This window comes from Phalangium opilio, unplaced genomic scaffold (assembly GCF_054372755.1).
Source record: "Phalangium opilio isolate 3A_F unplaced genomic scaffold, DU_Popi_V2 ptg001170l_1, whole genome shotgun sequence".
NCBI lineage: Eukaryota > Metazoa > Arthropoda > Arachnida > Opiliones > Phalangiidae > Phalangium > Phalangium opilio.
In genome coordinates this window covers 8,757,279-8,763,927 of record NW_028324255.1, presented here as the reverse complement: position 1 = coordinate 8,763,927, position 6,649 = coordinate 8,757,279, and the positions used below count along the sequence as shown (strand labels likewise).

Genomic DNA, 6,649 nt, shown 5'->3' with positions numbered 1-6,649 from the left:
CTCAAACTATTTCCGAGGCTTTTTTGAACTTATTTACGTTTGCTGGGGGATTTTTAATTCAAAAATTTAGCCTAAGGACGGTGGCTTTTTCTGGGATTCTAATATACAGGTAAATTACATAATCGTCCTGTTTGCTAACCGGTTTAATTGTCATGTTGTATTTGCAGTGGATTTCAATGTCTCTCGTACTTCACCATCCAAAAAAGTTACATTTTATTTTTAGTGACATACTCGTTTTGCGCTTGGATTGGAGGAGGATTTCTCTATGTTTCAGTAATTGTTGCCTGTTCCAAAGTAATCATTGTTCGCAGTCGCACCTAATAAATAAAATTCGAAAAAAAAAATTAAATATTCAAACGGATTCGAAGCGATTCGGAAGACTTCCAAATTCATATATTAAAATATGAATTTGGAACTAATAATCGAGAGCCTGGTTACAATCACTTTTTTCTCGATAAGTTGCTTCGCGAATCAACTTGAAGCGACTTTGGGACTTGTCAAGGTTTAACTGCGTAATATTTACCGTTGGGTAGTGTAAAATGTGACTCCAGTAACGTTGAGAGAAAATATGTTCAAATACTATGGCAAACATCCCAAACGAAAACCTTAAAAAAGTGTTAGAATCGCTTCAAACCGGTAAGGCAGAGGTTCACAAAACTTGCAAGGCTAAATGTTTTGCAGTGGTTTCCCAACAATTATGGCATGGCTTACGGGTTAGTCGGTACAGGGCTTGGCCTCGGAGGCGTAATATGGCTACAAACTCAAACGGCCTTGCTAAACCCAGAAAATTTAGAACTAAACAACACTTCGTCAAGTTATAGGTAAGATATTCAAAATGTTAAACAGAAGTCCAACTCGATCTAGAACTGTTTCTTGCGTTAAACAAAAGGGCATTTAAAATATTGAATATTTTAAATTGCTTTCTCGAATTCCTCAATAATTATAAAAAAAGTCTTGGCATGGGCGTAGGCCGAAAAACAAACGATACGAGTTGGGTTTTTCAATTGAATGAAGTTCAGATATTGAATTTTTTCTTTAATTATTTTTACTAATTTAATCCTTAATTAGAATTTAATTCAATCAACGGTTTTTGCTGCTAATCGATTTAAGGTGGAATTCATAAACGTCGGACGCATCGCAATTTAGTACAGGCAAAGGCATGGCGTCGTGCGCAAACTTCCGCCTTTTGCGCACGACGCCCTGCCTTTGCCTGTACTAAATTGCGTTGCGTCCGACGTTTATGAATTCCACCTTAATACCCTCTAAATTAGTTCAAAAATTTACATATTTACGCTTTTTCAAGAACAAATTCATTTTATCCTAAAATTAATATAGGCTAGGTTCCTTTCTTTATCAACCAGTTCGAAAATTGGACAAAATAGCTTTGACGGTGCTAGCATTTTAAACCGACTTCGTAAAGCGAAAAATGTTTTTGCCATATAATAATAGAAATTAATTAGAACAACATACTTAGACTTAATTGTTTCTGATGAAATTTGGAAAGGCACACCATGAATTGTAAATTTAAGAGCATTCCGAAAAGTAACTTCGCTGCAGTTTTTAGGTTATTGAAAGGAAACCACCACGAAAAACCACGTGTTATTTCAATGGGGAATTTAGTGTAAAAATATGATTTTTTTCCTTTAACAACACAGAAGGGTGTAAGGTCATACCCACAAGTGCCTACCGGCACTGTAGAATATTTTTAAAAGATACACCCAATTACCTTTTATAACGAGTGAGGGCTACAATTTCTATTAGACGAGTCACGAGAGGTACTGACAAATTCGTCCAATAGGATAACTTAGCCCTCTTACGTCATTGTCTCAAAGAAGTCTAACACGTTAGGTAGAACATTATATGAAAACTTCACTTCTTTTATCTGATTTAATATTGTGTATTTAGACATGATTCCAATTTGAAAAATGACTTATCTTACATATTCTTCCGAATTTAAAAGAAATACTACTATGCAATTATCTTTTAATGGAATTATAATATAATTATAAAGAACTTCTTAGGTATTTTACGGACGAGACACTGTTGAGTCGTGTTCCTAATATGCTATGGGAGATTCCGCTTATTTTTCTAGTTGTAAATCTATGCGGAATGTTGCTATTATTTGATAAGAAATCTTCAGAGGTCAGTATGTCTACATGTTTATTCGCGTGTTATTATTATACCAGACACCAATTTTTCTATTATTTATAGATCAACTCGGACACTAAAATTGAAGGCAAGAAAGTGTCATTTTCATCGTACTTCAGGCGCGCAGAGCTTTACCTACTATGGGTTATAAGTTTGCTCCTGATGCTGCCAACTATGTATATTATGGCCTATTTGAAAGTTGGTAACTTTTGTTAATACGAATCGAATATTTGCACTGTTTTTGAATCTGAGCTATTTAATATTTTTATAAGTAATGTTTCATATTTCCAAGTCGTTCGGTCTATACATTTTCAATGATGATCATAAGATGACGTACCTTCTGTCTTTTTTCGAAATTGGATTCACGTTGGGGAAATTTGTTACGGGCGTAATTGCTGATAGAGCGTCTTACAAGGTAAAGAAAATGACAGTGACTTAGTATAAACCTAAATTTGCCTCGGTTTGCCCTTTGCGAACGATTATGGTTAGGAAACATTGCTAAAATATTAAGCCAGTGTTTCCCAAAGTTTCAAAGTTGCCATTTGTTAGCGCTGTTCATATTTCGCGCCCTTCTTAGTTAACTACGAACGCTAACAGGTGGCAGCACAGCCATGTATGTAGAGAAGGAGTCGCCTCGTGCGAGAGGGAAAGGGCGCCTACGCGGGTTACGGGCATTCTCTGGTACGCGGTCGCCATGTAAAGTTATGCTACAATAAACACCTTTTCATTTTTACTTTAAAGCAAAGGGCGGCTCCGTTGATACCCCTGAAAGATGCCTTTTCTGCTACACGTTGGCTAAGCTTGGCAAAGGCTAGTTAAACCAAAGGCAGGAACCAATGGGACCTAGTGCATTAGGTCTGATTGGTTCCTGCCTTTGGCAAGGTAAAATTCGTGTCCAGAAGATTAGCCAGCATGCTAGGGGTGATAATGGAGCCGCCTGTTACTTTAATCGCTTATTTTGTATTGATTCGTAACTAACTCGCCTTAAGACTATCTTGACAAAAACGTAATAACATCTCAGAAGTGGGATAAGCCAATAGTTATGGAATATTTGTACAAATGAGTTAGATTAAATTCGATTAAGAATCACCACGGAAAACCCCTACACGAACGACGATGAAAACCGCGTAGACGAAAACGTACGAAACACATTGACGACGATTTTTAACGCCAAGGCTTAGAAGATTAATGTCCGGAGAATCAAACGAACGAACGCAAATACGAAAAAGTAGTAGGTGTGGAACGAGAATAGATTATAAATCCTTACATAATACTGGGAAACGGAGAGTCGACGATAATTCGTGCACGGACGGAACAAAAGACAACACGTGTGGTACAGCAAACGACATAGCGAACACACAACGAAACGAAACGGTATCTTATGAATCGCCGGACGAGTTCGACTTAGCCCCAGAAACGAACGACGAATTTGAACTATCCTACGAACGCGAAACAACGAACGATAACTTCGAAACGGTAACGAACGACAACTTTGAAAACGACGAATTTGAACTATCCTACGAACGCGAAACAACGAACGATAACTTTGAAACGGTAACGAACGATTATTTTGAAACGGTAACGAACGATTATTTTGCAACGGTAACGAACGATTATTTTGCAACGGTAACGAACGAGAACTTTGAAACGGTAACGAACGACAATTTTGAAACGGTATCAAACGATTATTTGCAACGAGAAGAGCGAAGGCTGATAAATTAAACACGACTCAAGAACAACTCAACGTCATGGCAGGGGGCAATACTAACTAAACAGGCGGTGGTAATGCAACGGCAAGTACTCCTCCAGGGTTTGTTTCTATGGCTGTTTTTCAAAAATCAATCCAAGGTGCGATTGCAGCGACGGTACAGCAAACACTTGCGGCTAAGATTGGAAATCAGGCTAACATGCAAGCTACGATACAGGCTAGCGTACAAGCAGCACTAGCAAACAATACGAATCAAGGGGTAAACACGAGTAACCAACCACCTGCTGCTAACGGAACCTCCAATCAGAACGTAGAACACCATCGTTGGGGTGAAACTAGTAAGGATATTCCAGAATTCGACCCAGAAAGCGCTCCCCACCAAACCATTAAGATGTGGATTAAGAAGATAGACGATATGGCCAGAACGTATAATTGGCCAGAACGCATGATAATAGCCAATGCTCTCCCACGACTTAAAGGTAGCTCACAAATTTGGTTTGAATCTCTAGACTGTATGGTATCAACGTGGATTGAATGGAAAGACTTACTGATGAAATGGTTTCCCGAGACGAAAAGCGTCATGAAGTTACACCGAGAAATGGACATGTAAAGTTATGCTACAATAAACACCTTTTCATTTTTACTTTAATCGCTTATTTTGTATTGATTCGTAACTAACTCGCCTTAAGACTATCTTGACAAAAACGTAATAACACTTTAGAGGGGTGGTGTATCGCTTTCGCCTCTCAGCAAGAGGGTATTAGGTTCGATCCCGACCGGTGGAAGCGTGTGAAAATTATAAAGTAAGTTTAGGCGAAGGAGATGAGATATTAGGGTCTGATAATAATTATTTGGTTATAGGCAAAACGTCTTAGAAAGAAGTCATTATTCGATTTGACCATGAGGTTATAATATTCACTTTTCCCTACTTACAGGTAGCTCTTGTGGTGATTTGTTTGAGTTTGGGACCTTTCATTCAGTTGCTAACATTTTGCGCTTACCTTCCGCCGATACCATTCCTCGTGACATATTCAATCTGCGGTTTCATAGTCTTTTGCGCAGCAAGTGGCACTTTAACAATCGTTCCAATTTCTGCTGTTAAAATCTTTGGTCAAACTCATTCGGGAACAGTCTCGGGTCTTCTTTTAACATCTCAGGTGATGAAACTATTTTAGTTTCAACATTCGTTTTCAGAACCATCAAAATGACCAGAAAAAGTACAATACAATTCTCCCATAAGTCGCCATTGCAAAACATTTGATGAAACCTAATTTTAATCAATGTCATTTCCACTAACACACAGAAAACACGCGGGCTTGAAGACCGTAAAGCTTTTTCCACACTGAACTCGCGCTCGCGTATTCGCGCCTTCGTCTATTCACATCTTCGCAACAGATCACGAAAAACATTTGCACTTCTGTTCTGATACACGCAAAAATTTTTGCTTTTCCCATTCTGAGAGCCAATAAAGTTTGAGCAATCATTGCTCCATCTGCCCTTCTCCATCGACGTTGTCCAAAGAGAAAAACGAAACTAATCGCCCCAGCCTTCCTCTCGTCTCTGATTGGTGCTTGTCTCGCGAAGGCGCGAAATTCTTGGCCTAGTCGCGAGAAATTTGTATCTGCGCGAGGTGAGGACGCAAAGTAAACCCAATGTGGACAGTAGCGCGATCTTGCAAACAAGCAAAGCGAAGATGCGAACTCGCAAAATGTGTCAGTCTGGACAGGCCTTTACATGTATGAAAATTTTTAGTTTGAATGTTAATAATAGTTTTAATATTTAGGTTGCTGGCAGCCTTCTCTCAAGCGCCATAAGCGACCCATTGCAAAATGTCTTAGGCTGGGATTGGATGTTCTTTGTCCAGTTAGTCTTCTCACTTACAGGTTAGTGCCAAGACGTTGCGCTTTAAATTCATTACATTAATAATTCACCTTTAATTCCAATCTTCACCAGCATTAATCGTCGTCAAATTTCTTCCCTCTGATTCTAAGACAAGATCCGCACAGATAGAAACAGAACGTGAAATTCCAGAAATCACAAATATTAGTTGTAACGTTACCTTGAAAAGATATTCGAAGAATTGTTATGGCGCAAATGACGATACAATTCCGTGAATTTTCACCGATATAGTATTGTTATTATTATTATTAAACGCCGGCAAGAACGGAGTCAAAAAACAAGTTGGAAAAACCAAAATATTACCTCTCCGAGTCAAGAGGAGGACTACTTACTACAACTTATTAACCTAGATATAGAATTATTTCTCGTTTTTGAAGTAAAAAATTACGAATTATTAAAGCAGTATTCCAAGCATAGCGAATATACAGTAAAGCCGACGACATTTACATCCAATAAAGATATGTCTTGGACACATTTAAATCAGTAAATGGGAAAAAACAGGAAATGAAGTGTATAAATTATGGAGAGATATAACCTTTATGTGTTTAAAAAGGCCCAATTGTCTACGCCTCAACTGTTAACCCTATATTCTTATAGCTACATTCACAACTAGTCATCAGTATAAACACAACTGTCCTGTTTCACTTCAACGATATTCATAGTTTGCCAACATGAGTGTTAACGTTAAATATCACCAAAGCTGACTTGTGGTTAGACGCACTGAAATTCAAGAATAAAAACTTCTGAGCTATAACCCGATATTGATTAGCCCTTGCGATGATCTAATTGCCACCATGATGCTTTTTACTATTATAAAATCTAAACCTGATTATTTTAACGTGTAATTAACTTTCGGCTCACTCTGAACCGTTAATTTCCCTTCATTACAGACAC

At 38.1% G+C, this 6,649-nt stretch overlaps 1 long non-coding RNA gene across 1 annotated transcript; it reads left to right on the top strand.

The window, feature by feature from the left end:
* Positions 1-4,660: 4,660 nt before the first annotated feature.
* On the top strand, positions 4,661-5,879 carry LOC149584725 (uncharacterized). The gene is made up of 3 exons (XR_016380221.1): positions 4,661-5,013; positions 5,640-5,739; positions 5,810-5,879. It is a non-coding gene; the product is annotated as an uncharacterized LOC149584725 (long non-coding RNA).
* Positions 5,880-6,649: the final 770 nt, after the last annotated feature.